Source organism: Miscanthus floridulus, chromosome 15 (assembly GCF_019320115.1).
Source record: "Miscanthus floridulus cultivar M001 chromosome 15, ASM1932011v1, whole genome shotgun sequence".
Taxonomy (NCBI): Eukaryota; Viridiplantae; Streptophyta; class Magnoliopsida; order Poales; family Poaceae; genus Miscanthus; species Miscanthus floridulus.
This window is the reverse complement of record NC_089594.1, coordinates 71478701-71495058: the sequence shown is the minus strand read 5'-3', so window position 1 is coordinate 71495058 and position 16358 is coordinate 71478701. Positions and strand designations below refer to the sequence as shown.

At 43.8% G+C, this 16358-nt stretch overlaps 1 pseudogene; it reads right to left on the bottom strand.

Moving 5' to 3' along the window:
- Positions 1 to 477: 477 nt before the first annotated feature.
- LOC136507627 (probable inactive receptor kinase RLK902) lies at positions 478 to 12985 on the bottom strand (annotated as a pseudogene).
- Between the last annotated feature and the right edge of the window lie 3373 nt (positions 12986 to 16358).

Here is a 16358-nt window from a genome sequence, read left to right as displayed (position 1 = left end):
GGCAGCCCTTACATATGGGCCCGGTCAGTGTAAACGTCCAAAATACCCTTCTCTTATCCAATCATCTTGCTTCTTTCTCTCTCTCTAGTGGGGCCAAACTGTCAGTGACTCGGCTTCACCTTCCTCCTCGCCATGCGCCAGCCTCACGCCGCGCCGATGCCAGGGTGGAGCTCGCTCGCCCGCGCCCGCACTCGCGGTGGCCGGGCGGAGCTCCTCCGCACGCGCGCCCGTGGCGGCCGGCAGAGCTCGCTTGCGGCCGCGTCCATGGGCAGCCGGGGCGAAGCTTCCCTCCACGCACACCCATGGCGGCTGGGGCGGAGCTTCCCTCCACGCGCACCCATGGCGGCTGGGGCAGAGCTCCCCCCTGAGCGCGCTCGTGGCGGCCGTCTTAGCGAGCAGGTCATCGATGGCAGAGAAGATGACGAGCTCAGCCTCAGCGTGGGAGGACTCGAGGTCATGCGATGGCGGGATGTAGTGCTACACATACGGCAGACACGTCTCCTCCCCGAGCCCGGACCGCTCCAGCAGCCACGTCATGAACCGAACACTGCGCTCCTTGAAGCCCGGCCACACACGGGAGTGCTCCAAGAACATGCAATGCCCACGGTACTCACAAGCACACATACAACAAAATGGTGATGCTAGAATCATAAGCAGATATGCAACAGAAACTTGGGGGATGGGGAGTTAAGATCTCACTGTGCAGGACTGCAGAGAGGCTCCCCATGGGCATGAAGTCGTAAACAAGTAGCTTTTCATCTGTGCTGTAGTAGCTTTTCATCTTTGTTGTAGTAGTAAGCATGGAGTGGCACAATGAACTCGTGCTGAAGCTCACCAATCTCAGAAATGCGTTCACGGAACTCAAGTTCAGACAGAGTCACGTCCTTGAGGCGCTTCATGGCCACAGTTGTCTCAGACTCGAGCACTACCTTGTATGTCGTCCCAAACGCTCCTTTTCTGAGCACCTCAGCCGACGCGCGCAGTAGGTTCTCTAGGTCAAAAGGTGCCACGGCGGCCGCTGACCCAAAGAAGACCAGCTTCTTACCGGACGTCGACTGGCCGATAGGAGCATTAGGGTGGCCTATTGTGGTCAACGGCGCTACAACAGCGCTGCTGGTCATCTCGGGAGCTTTCCTGCCACCAGCAGCATCAGCAGGCACTAGAGCAGGCGGCGACATCCACAGAGACTGTGTCCTAGTGCCCCCGGACCTACGATAGAGGCAGATGAGGAGGAAGAGGAGAAGTTCGATGCCCAAGGCGATGCCTACAGCGATTCCCGTAATGGCGCCACCGGAGAGCTTCTTGTTAGGATCGTAGATTACCTCTGTGTAACCATAGATCCGGGTAAGCCTCCTCGCCCTTTCCCTTTGTGGCGTAGCAGTAGAGTAGACGCTGGTGCCGCAGTGTAGTAGGCGTCCAGCACGGTGGAGATGAAGTCCAGTGGCGCTGCAGAGGCGATGGTGGTGTGGTAGAGCTTTCCGTCACTGGCAGCACTGCTTTAGATCTGTTTAGGTTTACTCTGTCGGTGGGTACGGTGGCTCCGTTGAACCTCGTCCTCCAAGCCCTAATCCCCATCTTACTTTTATATATGCTGTACGACAGGGGGCCACCAACCATATTAGGGTTGGGCTCCCCTAATCAGGGAGCAGAGACAAGGGCCCAATAGGCCGTTGGCCCTATTGGTGGAGATCAACTAACATTCTCCCCCTTGATCTCACTGCCATCTTTCAATTTCATTTACTTTTGTTCATTCCATTATAGATTAGCGCATAGAGCATGTCTCATCGTCACGGTCCATTGCCGATAGACTTAACAGCTACAACACACTACTCTGTTTTAAAATAGATACTTATCTTTGGGCCTTCTTTTGTCTAGGAATTTTAGACTTTCCCTTAAACCCATGCTAGCTACATGTTCTTTGAACACCATGTTCTCTGAACACGTTGGGTGGTAAGCCTTTTGTAAGCGGATCCGCGGGCATCTTTTCTGTACTTATATGCTCAAGACTTATGACTTGATCCCGGACTTTATCTATCACAACATAATACTCTATGTCAATGTGTTTGGCAGCACCACTTGACTTATGTTGTGAGCATACTGTACTGCTAGATTATAATCGCAGTATAACTTAAGTGGTCTATAGATGTCGTTAACCACCTTCAAACCGGGTATGAACTTCTTTAGTCAGTTCACCTGCCCCGTTGCCTCATATCATGCTACAAACTGTCATACATTGTGGATGATGTAGTAATGGTTTGCATTTGAGCTTTTCTATGAAATAGCTCCCCTTTTCGAGAGTGAATACTATCCCGTCGTGGATTTTCTATCATCTCTCGCATAATCAGAATCTGAATTTCCCACTATGTGGAGTGAATCAGATCTTCTATACGTCATTATGAGGCCTTTCGTTCCTTGCAAATAATGCATGACTTTCTTTACTAATTTTATTGTTCTATTCCAGAATTGCTCTGGAATCTGCCAAGTAACCTGGTAACAAATGCCAAGTCAGGGCGCATACATACTTGAGCATATTGTAAGCTTCCGACAGCTAAAGCATATGGAACCACTTTCATTTGATTGAGCTCATATTGGTTCCTGGGGCATTGAAAATCCCTATATCTGTCGCCCTTGACTATAGGAGCAGGTGAGGGACTACATTTGTGCATACTGAATTTCTTTAAGATTCTTTCTATGTATGCCTTTTATGATAGTCCTAATACCCATTTTCTTCTATCTCGGTGAATCTCAATCCCTAGAATGAACGAGACTTCACCAAGATCTTTCATATCAAGTTTTGAGGACAAAACTTCTTTGTCTCCTGTAGTAGACTGACATCACTACTAGCAAGTAAGATATCATCCACATACAGGACAAGGAAGATAAACTTCTCATTCTTAAACTTTGCATAGACACAATTGTCCTCTACATTCTCTTTAAAACCCAAAATTCTTTATTGTCTGATCAAACTTCAAGTACCGCTGTCTTGAAGCTTGTTTTAATCCATAAATGGATTTCTTTAGATGACATCTCATTCGTTCTTTTCTTTCTATGACAAAACCTTTCGGTTGTGCCATGTAAACATTTTCTTCCAAGTCTCTGATGAGAAATACCGTCTTTACATCCATCTGATGTAATTCTAAATCATAATGTGCCACTAATGCCATTATGATTCTGAAGGAATCCTTACATAAGACTGGAGAAAAGGTCTCATTGTAATCAATCCCTTCTTTTTGCGTAAAGCCTTTTGCCACAAGTCGGGCTTTATATCTCTCTATATTCCCTTGAGAGTCAAGTTTTATTTTGTAGACCCATTTATAGCCTACTGTTTTGGCTCCTTTAGGAATTATCTCCAAATCCTAAACTTTATTGGTATTCATTGATTTCATTTCATCTTCCATGGCCTCAAGCCACTTTGATGAATGATCACTACTCATGGCTTCTTCAAACGAGGTGGGATCATCCTCCATTTGAAATTCCTTAGTGTTGTACACTTCATAATCAGCAGGAATAGCTAATTTTCTAACTCTTTGAGACCTTCTATGGGCCTTCATATTTGGCACATCTTCTGTTTGAGACTATTGTTGCTCCCCCTCATGTGTGGCAATAGGTTCTATAGGATCCTGAAGAACAAGTTCCTTATCATCATTCATTGTTGCCATAGGTGGGATAACAACAGGTGCTGGCACAACAATATCTAGCACTATCGGTGCAGCGACAGTAGGTAGTGAGAAAAATAGCTCATGAATCATTAGAGTAGGCGCATACATCCGCTTCACTTCAAGGTCAATTTCTCGAGCTACCATGCTCCCCCTCATCAATTCATTCTCTAGGAAGACAGCGTGTCTCATTTCCACAAACTTTGTATGTCTCTCTGGACAGTAGAAACAAAAACCTTTTGACTTTTCTAGGTAGCCAAACAAATGACAACTTACTATTTTGGAATCTAACTTTCCAATGTTTAGGTTAAATAATTTAGCCTCAGCAGTGCTCCCCCACACACGTAAGTGTTTAGTGAGGATACTCTTCCTGTCCATAACTCATACGGTGTTTTGGGCACTGACTTACTTGGTTCTCTTTTGCGAATATGAATGGCGGTTTTAACGCCTCTAGCCATAGGCTCAACTGTAAGATGGAGTAACTTATCATACTGCACACCATATCCATTCACTGGACGATTGCGTCTTTCAGTTACTCCATTCTGCTGAGGTTCGCCCAGTATAGAATACTGGGCTACTTTACCATTCTCCTGTAAGAACCTTACATAAAGTCCAGAAACTTGGCCATCTGGGGTATGCCGACCGTAGTACTCCCCCACAGTCGAACCTGACTATCTTTATCTTTACATTGCGTTGATTTTCAACTTTTGCCATAAATATCTTAAATTTATCCAATGCTTCTTTTCTTTCTTTGATTGGATAAATATAGCCATAATGGGAGTAATCATCTGTGAATGTTATGAACGAAACATAACCATCCACACTTTTTATAGAAAACTGACCACAGATGTCTGTGTGAATAATCTGTTAAATTCCTGCGCTTCATTTTACATCTTTCTTAATTTTTCTTTACACACTTTCCTTTTATGCATTCTCTGCATTGTTCTAAATCTGAGAGCTCTAATGGAGGAAGAATATCATTCTTAACTTGTCTTTCTATTCTCCCTCACGAAATATGGCCTAAACGATAGTGCCATAATTTCGATGACGCATCGTGAGCTCTCTTATGCCACCATTTCCAGATTAACACTCTGTGACCAGCTACTTTATCAGCTAGGTAGCATATGTCTTTGAAGAGCTAGTGAACTGACTCTTTATGCTATCGAGGTACTTAGTGACCGTGTCACACACTAGGATTGAGCCCACAATTCCAGGCTCAATCGTGTTCTTTATCACAGACAAATATTTCTTGTTGGTAGTGACCCACTTCCTATGCACAAGGGCATAGGATATCTTTTGGGATTCAAAATATCTCTCTTTAGTTGCCCAAGTGGCATCATGCTCATTTGTCTCCCTCACCGGTACCATACACTCAGTGGAACATGGTGAGGTGACTACCCAGTCCACCTCAGCCAAGATGAAAACCAGATCAAACCTTTTCTTAACATAAAATAATACTATTTGCATGCCTTGATTCCAACGTTGGTCACAATCAAAACATACAATTATTCTTATACACTAATTCTACATCACCGTTGGGCAGAAATAGAATTAATGTATAAAATCATTAAAATTCACAACTGTTCTTACACACTAATTCTACATCACCGTTGGGCAGAAGTAGAATTAATGCATAAATCATTAAAATTTACAACTGTTCTTATACACTAATTCTACATCACCGTTGGGTAGAAATAAAATTAATGCATAAAATCATTAAAATTACGATATTGTTATTAACAACGTTGGTCAGAAAATAACAACATCATAATCATATCAAAATCTCTTTTTCTCCAATTAAATATCACGTTAGTTCAAAATAACTAGAGAATAAACAATTTCTTTAGCAGCGAAAAAACTCTCTTTTTCTCCAATTAAATATCATGATGGTTCAAAATTAACTGGAGAATTAACAATTTCTTTAGCAACGAAATAACTTTCTTTTTCTACAATTGAATATCACGTTGGTATAAATTAACTGGAGAATCAACAATTTCTCTTTAGCAGCGGAAAAATAATTCAATTTCTTGAATTTTACCCACAGGGAAAAATTACTTTTTCTATTTTCTTTAAGCCATTAATCAATTTCTAGGAAATAAATATTTACTAGAAAAAGAAAAAAATAAAAAATGACTCAAATGATCACTGTTCTTTCGGCCCGGCCAGCAAAATAGTCCGGCCCAGCTACTCTCCACGCGCGCTGCCGCACCCAGGTCGCAACCTTTTCCTGGGTCGGCAAAGCCACGTCGGTGCGCTCGCCCGCCTGGGCCGCGAGTCAGCCCAATCAACCGGCACCGTTCATTTCGATCCGACGACTACGCGGTGAGATAGGCCGATCAAAAAGGGCGATGGGCGCCGTCCCCGAAACCCTAATTCATTCAATGCCATCCCTTTCTCTCTTTACGCTCTCTCTTCTCTCCTCACACAACAGCGAGGCGAGTGCAACCAAGCGAGCAGCAAGCGAGGATCGGCAGAGCCATGGTACCGTCGCCGGCCCCCTCGCTGGTGCGCGTGCTCCCCAATGGGTGAGCACACCGCCATCGAGCGGCCTGGCCGCGGTGCCCCCTTGGCCGAGCCCGGCGAGGAGCTGCCCCGGCTCAGCCCTTCTTTTCCCGCGTCGGCGAAGGGTTTTCCCGATGCACGGCGAGGTTGGTCCATTCCCCCTTCCCTTTCTCCTTTCCCATCCCCTTCTTTTCGATTTGGATTGTGTTCTTCTCTTTTCCGAACTGAGGTGGGGATTAGGGTTAGGGTTTCTTTTCTAATTCGATTCGACCGATTCGTTTTTTCTCTTCTTTTGATTTCTTTTCTTTTTGGAGTTCATCCGAATCGGGATCTAGGGTTAGGGTTCGGGTTCCGACCCCTGTTCTTCTTCTTTCTTTTGATTTCCTTTCTTTTCTTTGATTTCTTTTCTTTTTGAAGTTCATCCAAATCGGTCTCTTCCCTTTCTTCCCCCTTCCCCTTCTTCTTTTGGGATTAACCCGATTTGGGATGGGGTTAAAAATTAGGGTTATAGGATTTGCACTTTTCTTTTGATTTCTTTTCACGGTTTTGATTCCAATTGGGATGAGGATGGGTTAGTTCATCCAAATTAGGTTCACTATTGTTCTTCCCCACGGTTAGGGTTCGGCTTCGTGAGCCGAGGGCCCTTCCTCTTCACCCAGTTAGGGTTAGGGTTGGGGAACCACTGTACTTCTTTTCTTAGATCCGAACTGGATTTGTTCTATTCTTGCCGTGCGCTGGTGAGAACGGCGATGCGGCATCTCCCCCCCCCCCCCCGCACGGTGGCGGTGGTGACCGGTAGACAGTGACGTCTACCACCCCGGTCTCTCTTTCTCTTTGCTTTTACCCGGTTAGGGTTAGGGTTACACACTGGTAACCTGGCTCTGATACCAATGTTAGGATCGTAGATTACCTCTATGTAACCGTAGATCCGGGTAAGCCTCCTCGCCCTTTCCCTTTGTGGCGTAGCAGCAGAGTAGATGCCAGTGCCACAGTGTAGTAGGCGTCTAGCATGGTGGAGATGAAGTCCAGTGGCGCTACAGAGGCGACGGTGGTGTGGTGGAGCTTCCCGTCGCTGGCAACACTGCTTTAGATTGGTTTAGGTTTACTCTGTCGGTGGGTACGACAGCTCTGTTGAACCTCGTCCTCCAAGCCCTGATCTCCACCTTACCTTTTATATGTGCTGTGCGACAGAGGCCCACCAACCATATTAGGGTTGGGCTCCCCCGATCAGGGAGCAGAGACAAGGTCCCAATAGGCCGTTGGGCATATTGGTGGAGATCAACTAACACTTCTTGCTCTTATGGCCACTTTCTCCCCCACTTCCACCATTGGTGCCACCGCTACTGCCAGGCGTCGGCAATGGCATCTGCTCCGCTGGAGCAGGGGAAGGGGAAACCTTGCTAGGGCAAGGCCCCAAGGGCCCACCGCACAAGTGGAGCGTGGCTGTGACCGAAGTGAGGCCGGGATGGATCCGTTCAGCTAGTTGAACGAAACATTGAACTGCTGTAGCGGCGGTAGCTTCACATCCAAAATCTCCCTAGAAAAGCGATTATTCTCAAGGAGCAGGACCCTGAGGTGCGTGAGGTTGCCGAGCAACGCCGGGATGGGCCCCGATAGGTCGTTCCCACCGAGCGAGAGCCTGACGTGCCCCGGGAGCCCAAGAATCGCCTGTGGGAACCCGCCCGACAGCCTATTCCCGTTGAGGAAGACGTTCCGAAGCGCGGCAGCGGAGGCGAGGTCGGCCAGGAGCGCGCCGGAGAGCCCGTTGAGGCGGAGGCTGAGCGTGTGGAGCGTCGTCAAGTTCCCTAGTGTCCCCACGGGGACCGCCCCCGAGAGCGTCTCCCCGGCGAGCCGCAGCACCGCCACACGGCCGTTCTCACAGGAGACCCCGTCCACGAGCACGCGCCCCATGACGTCCCATGCCAGGTGCCACCCCACGGCGTCACAGAACGCCAGGAGTGCCCGCGCGTCGCTCGCGAGGTCGTCGGCCCCCGCCCGCGCCGTGACGACGAGCAGGAACACGGGGAGCATGGAATGGAGGCGCAAGAGAAAGATCAAGATCAAGAGAAAGTTTGGTTGGCTGACAAATGGACCCCACTGTAGGGTAAAATGGTCTTTTCACATGTCTGTTTGACACCGTTAAATAGAAAAGCGGACGGAATAGCTTGGAGAGCAAAGAAGTTTAGAACGATGGCACTCGTGGGAGCTCAATTTTTAATGGCTTGTGCGTAATTTCAAACTTTTTTTTAATGCAAACAGGTAAAAACCTCAAAACTCAAATCTCTCGATCTTAATACAATGATGCGCAAACCTTTTGCGTATTCGAGGAAAAAAAGTACAAAGGACGGACTTGGGAGAGAGCTAGAGACAGGGAAAACCTTTTTTTTACAGATATATAGATATGGAGTAACAACAACAACAACAACAACAACAATAATAATAATAATAACTTTTTTACATTTTAATATTATTATCATCATCATCATCATCATCATCATCATCATCATCATCAAGTTTAATTTGATTAGAATATCAATATTTTTATGAAGGTTGGGTTGTATTTTGTTGTGCCAAACACCATACGAACACGAAAACTACAAGTAACCGTATTTGCTTCGTATGAGTAGTTCCAAGAAGTTTATAGAATACAAACTATAACAATGGATATTCAAAAAACGTAACAAGTCGCGTGGTCAATGCTCTTTTGACTCGCCTCTCTAGCTGACTGGCTTGTGGGCCCCTTTTAGGCTCTTTTGGAAGTAAGGGGAGCAAAACCCAGGAATAGAAAACCCCCAGTAAAACTAGAATGACAATTATAATGATATCCCCATAGATTACCCATCCAGTGGGAAAAGTCCGGAATCCCAAAGAGATCGAAGTTTCCAAATTAGGCCTTAGCAGAGTGTGTGGGGGTTGGGGGTGCTTCTGGTCCTTAGGAGTGGTGGGGCCACCTGTCAGGGTCGAGAGAGTGGTTTCATGTGATTGGGAGCATCAGGGTTTATGTATCTGGTGTCACTGTGCATGAAGTACATTGTCCACTATATTTTGTGCTATTGCAGCACGTTATATGTTATTCTCTGCATGGAATTGAGGCTCAGAATATAGCACCACTGTATTTCGTGTTATCTCAGAACATTTTGATTTTTTACTACGTCCACTGTGCCTATTATTATGCTATGATGGTCATTGTTTTTTTTCTTTTGCTGGAGACTCTTTCCAATAGGCTACATATTATTTTTGTTTATTTCTGCATAGTGACCACTCACAGTAGAATAGTAATCCGTTTGGTGTGGTTCTAGAATGGGCCACGGGAAGAGCAAGCTGTAGATTTAGGCTATGTTGATTGAGAAAGCTAAACGTTAGCTGCTAGTTGGGAGAAAACCAGCTAAGGTCCTGTTTGGATCCTAAAGACAGTAGTTAGCTGATAATAATTAGTTCCTTTGGATCTAAATGGATCTAGCTAACAATTTAGCTAATTGTTAGCTGAATACCTAACTAACAACTATCTTCACTGCTAGTTGGACCAAATTAGGTAATCGTAGTTAATATTAGCTATGAACTATTAGCAGCAAATGGATCCAAAACAGGACCTAAGTTGAAATGAGGGAATAGCATTTAATTAAATGGTGGTGGCTGATAATTTTTTATTAGCTAAATAGTTCATCTTGAGCTATTAGTTGACCTATTAGCCGAGGTATTTGGATCGACAGGCCCCGGCAAAGAATGTTTTGAGACATTTCATCTGAATTCTGCATCTAAGCTATTACTCGAACGCTGCCACTTATGGAATCAAAAAAATGGTTCGTCTAGTCTTCTTGTCCAAAAACAAATCATGCTTGCCTCCTGCACTTATATCCATCTAGATAGATATAGGCTCTATTGATTGAGAAAGCTAAATGTTAGCTGCTCATTAGGAGAAAACCAACTAATTTAAAATGGAGGGAGTAGTATTTAATTAAATAACGGCGGCTAATAATTTCTTATTAGCTAAATAGTTCATCTTGAGCTACTAGTTGACCTACTCCCTATGTTCTAAATTATAAGTCACTTTGACTTTTTGGTATATCGAATTTGTTATGTATCTAGACATATATTATATCTAGATATATAGCAAAATGAATGTACCAAAAAAGTCAAAGCAACTTATAATTTGGGACGGAGGGGTATTAGCTATGGTATTTGGACTGAACAGAGCTAATTTCAGCTAATATTTGGATCCAAGAGCTAATAGTTAGCTGCTAGGATCCAAACAGGTCTAGCTAATATTTAGCTAATTGTTAGCTAAATAGCCAACTAACTAATAGTAGATAATATTAGCTGTGAATTATTAGCTAGCTAACTTTTTAGTAGCTAATAGATCCACATAGAACATTAATTTGACCCAATATAGGTTCTATTTGGATCCAAGCAACTAATAGTTAGTTGTAATAATTAGCTCCTCTAGATCAAAACGGGTCAAGCTAATTGTTAGCTAATACCTTACTAATAACTATCTTACTAGTCGGACCAAACCAGCTAGCTAATATTAGCTATGACATATTAGCAGCTAATGGATCCAAGTAGGTAATTGTTGTACTGTACCGGTTCATCACTTCTTGCTAGATATAGATAGTTATATTTCACATATACATAGGGGTATATATGAACCTCGCAGCAACCCTTCGGTAGTCAAACATATATACATACATTAATCTCTGATCTGGCGAAACTCCTTATATGGTGAAAATTACGATGGAAGGAAGCAAGGCGGTCCTGTTCTTGATGTTGATCCTGGGATGTTTCATGATTCCTACACACTGTAAGTACACATCGTACGATCAGGCGCATTCGGATAAAAATACTTATTACTCTCTCTATTTTAAATTATAAGATATTTTAGTTTTTTTAATATATTATTTTTATTATACATCTAGACACGAAGGGAGTAGTTTTCGATAAATATAAATTGTTTCCATAATGTCCAATTTGAGAAACAGAGAAACGACCTTAAAGAACTGTAAAAATTAGGTTTATTACTTTAACTAATTGTTTAAGTGAATGCCCTTATGTGCATGCAGCTCGGAATGTTGTTCATGTGTGCCCATGCCAGATCGCGACCTGCCAAAAGGGATCAACTGAAGCTGTCTGCTACTGCTGTTCACAGGACAATTGTTATGCGACGAGCGAGGATTGCTACAGAGATTGCCGCTGCCCCCCTAAATCTAAGAGCCCGTGAAAATCCTGTCATTTATCTTAAGGAAATAAAAAGAAGAGGTGGCGTTTCTTGATATATGATATAAATAAATGAGATATACCTGTTCATTCATGCTTGGATCAGCGCTGTGCTGTCCACAAAAACCAGCGTGACTTTATTTTTTTTTATATAGGAAGAAAACTACAAGTAACAAGTGACTGTTGGCGCTTCGTGGTTCGGACAAGTTTAGAATAACGACTATAACCATTACTATTACTAATAAATGTACCCATATTATTTTTTTAGCGATCGGGGAATATAGCCCGTTTTTCATTAAGAGGAGTGAATTACACGACACAGCTACGAGAGAACCCTCATATCACATATTACAAACCACTAAGCTAGTGGTGAGTGATCTGGAATAAACATATGAACAAGAAAAAAAAGAAAAGAAGAAGAAGAAAGAGCGCGACTATCCTCAACACCCAAAACCTATAACTGTGCCTGCAATAAAAGAAATCAACGCAAAGGTTGCCTACAAGACAAAGCCATGGTGGCAAAGTATCAACCTAGAGAAGACAATGGAGCATCCGGCAACAATGGCAGCAGAGCTTCCGCCAACGAAGACCAAGCAACCATGGAGACCAAGTATCCACCAAGAAATGGGCTCACACGCTCTCGACAGAAAATATCTGCTAGAGAGGGGACCAACGAGCCAACGGCGGCAAAGTATCCGACATAGATTCTACCAACGGCCAAGCATCCACCGGGGAAGAAACGAAGACGCCTCCTGCAGCAAAGTATCCGTAGAGGGGAGCGGCCTTGACACTCCTGGCACCAAAGTATCTGCTAAAGAGGAGACCAACGACAACGGTGGCAAAGTATCTGCAGAGAACGGTAGCGGCAAAGCATCCGCTACAAAAGCCAGATGACGACGGCGAGGTCAAGCGCTGCAGGAGAGACTGATGCGAGTAGAACAAAGGCACACACATGCACAACAAGGGACTCCACCAGGGGGCGACGGCACAACAGGAACCATGGATGATGCGTGCATTTGCGAGGAGCCGTGAGTGATTCTTCAACGACGCCTTTAGGAAGGGGATGACGCCCAATGGTATCCCCATGGACGCCATCGCCGTTGGCCTAAGAGGCTTCTAAGGAAGGGCTTACGCCCAGAATCCGGTGTTGTTGGCGGCAAAGCATGTGGTTCATCAACGACGCCTCCAAGGAGGTATGTGGAGCCCGAGGCGTCACCGTCGTCCGCCCAGCCAAAGCCAGGCTGAGGCTCTGTTCGGCTGCCATCATAAGTCAGCTTATAAGCCGGCTTATCAGCTATGGTACAGTAATTTTCTGTCTCAATAAATTAGCCGTACAAATCAGTAAAAGCGGCTTATAAACCAGTCGAACAGAGCCTCAGCTTTCGCATAGAACCACGTGCATCGAATGGCACCCCCGAGGCGGGCCACCGCACCCACACCAGCCATGAAGCCGCGTAGGGCACCCACACCAGCCACGACGCCGCGCAGGGCACCCACTCCAGCCACGATGCCACACAGATCCCCCCGCCGACCAAGCCCGCCCGCTGTGCAGGGTTGGCAGCGCTGGCACCAAATGGATACTTTGCCAAATGGGCATATTCGCCAAATATACCCATGTTGCAACAGGACGTATAATTTGTTGTACGATGTTTGTACTGATAATAAATTGCTAGCTATTTTTTGTTAAATTTAATTAGGTTTGGCCCAACTTCAAATCAAACTCATACGGGAAATTGACGGTTAAATAGGTAGCTATTGTGTGCATCTTTTGTAAATTTAAGAAAGATGGATGGCGAGCCACATGTTCGTCCGTGCTCCACAAAATGTACATGCTCCGGTAACCAAGCCACAACACTAGTGGGGTGACACCAATGAAGGTTTTACAGCTCTAAACTTAGAGTACTAAGGTTGAGAGCCAGGGCTCAGATGACCAAGCCATGACACAAGTGATATGACGCCAAAGTGATATGACGCCAAGCTTAAAGCAATAAAGGTGAGCGCAAGGGCTCACGTGGCATGACATTAGTGGTGTGACGCCGATGAAGGTTTGAGAGCGAGATGATGATCCAAAGGGTTTGAGCGCTGGAAGACGAACCCAAAGGATAGAAGAAGAGTACAAAGGACGGATGATCCAAAGGATCACGAATTCGAAGGACAAAAGAGGAGCGCAGAGGACAGACTAGGCAGAGAGTTTGAGACGATGATACGACTTTTTTCACTTTAATATTACAATATGTACTGTTTATTATTACTATTATTATTATATTTAATTTAATTAGATTTAAATATATCAATATTTTTATGACGACCGGGCTGTGTTTTGTTGTGTCAAACACCCTAGGAACACGAAAGCTACAATTAACCGTATGTGCTTCGTAGTTCGAACAAGTTCATAGAGTTATACAACAACAATGGATATTCAGCTTGGTGTTTGGTACAGCTGTTTTAGCTGCTGCGGCTGCGGCTGTTAGTCTCAGCGAAACACTGTACTAGCAGCGGCAGATGGCAGTAGCAGCTGCTTTTTAGCTGCAGCGACCGTGGCCTCACGCGACATCTTTGCAGCCATTGCCTCTTCTTTTCCTTTTCATCATTCCTTGCATCAGATTCTTGGTTGCTCAAGTTGAAACCGCAAACCGACGGATCCACCCATGTTGACTCGGTTTGGACACGCGATTTTGGCGAACCGATGAACAGCGATACATGCCAGTATAAACAGTCACCATTTCAGAGTCCATGTTACAGCAAACAAGAAAATAATATCATGTGTATGATGATATCTAGCTTTTTCCTTTCCAAGTTTAGCTGATGTAGAACTAGAAGCTGCGTGTGTTTACAAGACATTGGGCAGCTATACGATTCTGCTGATGCATCTGGACATCTACGCGGGGTACTGAAAAATGCAAGAGCAGTTGCGGCAACACGCGCTCTAGATTGGGTGGGCTCGATGACAGTACCATCCTCCGCTTCAGCAATAAAACCAGAGCGTTCAATAGCCTCTGAAAGAGAAATTTCAGTTAAAGTACAAAAATGCATATGATTCCCCAGCATAATTAGAGCCTGCAGTGATGCATCAATTTTCAGAGGTGCAAACCTGTAACAAATATGCGAAGAAGTTCGCAGCTGACCTTAAGAGCACTTGCATTAGCTGTCAGGTGAACATAAGAGTGATAACAACTGAGTCACATACATCTTTCGAACTCTTCTATCACCAATTCTTCATCTCTTATAGTTACAGAAACAGAAAACCAGTCCGCATTTTTGTTAAAGAACCATTTGTTTCCCAAGTTTCATCTTACTGATATTATTACCCGAGTCACCAGCAGAATTAAGCCACTTAGACATAAAAAACACAGAAATACCAAAGTTAAAAGCAGGTTTTAACATACTATCTGGGAATCTTACACCATCTAGTTCCAATTTGACAAAAAAACGGAATCCTTTTTTTTAAAAAAAAAACACTACTCATGATGTTCTGGGATGGGGTGGAGAAGCAGCTCGAGCGCCTGAGCTGCATTAGATGGAACACAAGGGTGAGATAGAAACAAGATAGCTCAATCTATCCAAGGCAACAAACGATGTGCTTGTGAGCTTGTCTGACAAACCAAATAAATCATGCTTGTCTCCTAAATCCAGATGGATGGCGGCCCTGTACTTATATCCATCTAGATTTAGGCTCTGTTGATTGAGAAAGCTAAATGTTAGCTGCTAGTTGGGAGAAAACCAGCTAAGGTCCTGTTTAGATCCTAAAGATAGTCGTTAGCTGATAATAATTAGCTTATTTGGATCTAAACAGAACTAGCTAACAATTTAGTTAATTGTTAGTTGAACACCTAACTAACAACTATTTCACTGCTAGTTGGACTAAATTAGCTAATAGTAGTTAATATTAGCTATGAACTATTAGCAGCTAATGGATCCAAACAAAAACTAAGTTGGAATGAGGGAGTAGTATTAAATTAAATAGCAGCAGCTAATAATTTTTTATTAGCTAAATAGTTCTTCTTGAGATATTAGTTGACCCATTAGCCGAGGTATTTGGATCGACGGGCCCCGGTAAAGAATGTTTCGAGGCATTTCATATGAATTATGTAAGCTATTACTCGAATGCTGCCACAGTGCCACTTATGGAATAAAAAAATGGCTCGTCTAGTCTTCTTGTCCAAAAACAAATCATGCTTGCCTCCTGAATCCAGATGGCGATCCCGCACTTATATCCATCTTGATTTAGGATCTATTTGGACTCAAAAAGCTAAATATTAGCTGCTAGTTGGGAGAAAACCAGCTAATTTGGAATGGATGGAGTAGTATTTAATTAAATAATGGTGGCTAATAATTTCTTATTAGCTAAATAGTTCATCTTGAGCTACTAGTTGAACTATTAGCTAAGGTGTTTGGATTGAATAGAGCTAATTTCAGCTAACTATTTGGATCCAAGGAGCTAATAGTTAGCTGCTATTAATTAGTTGCTTAGATCCAAGTATTTAGCTAATTGTTTGTTGTATACCCAACTAACTAATGGCAGCTAATACTCCCTCTATCCCAGTATATAAGGCGTAACAACCACCTCTGGTTTAAAGACTAAGGAACGTATTTAATTATCTCTATCTACACTAGTACTACTGCATCGATGTATGTGCATCTACACAGAGCACGCCTTATACTATGTGTCACGAATAAAAAATGGTTACGCCTTATATATTAGGACAGAGGGAGTATTAGCTGTGAATTATTAGCTAGCTAACTATTAGTAGCTAATAGATCCAAATGGAACCTTAATTTGACCCAATATAGGTCCTATTTGGATCCAAGCAACTAATAGCTAGTTAGCTGTGTAATAATTAGCTCCTCTAGATCAAAACGGGTTTAGCTAATAGTTTTTAGCTAATTGTTAGCTAATACCTAACTAATAACTAGCCGGTTTGGTCCAGCTAGTAAGATAGTTATTAGTTAGGTATTAGCTAACAATTAGCTAAAAACTATTAGTTAAAC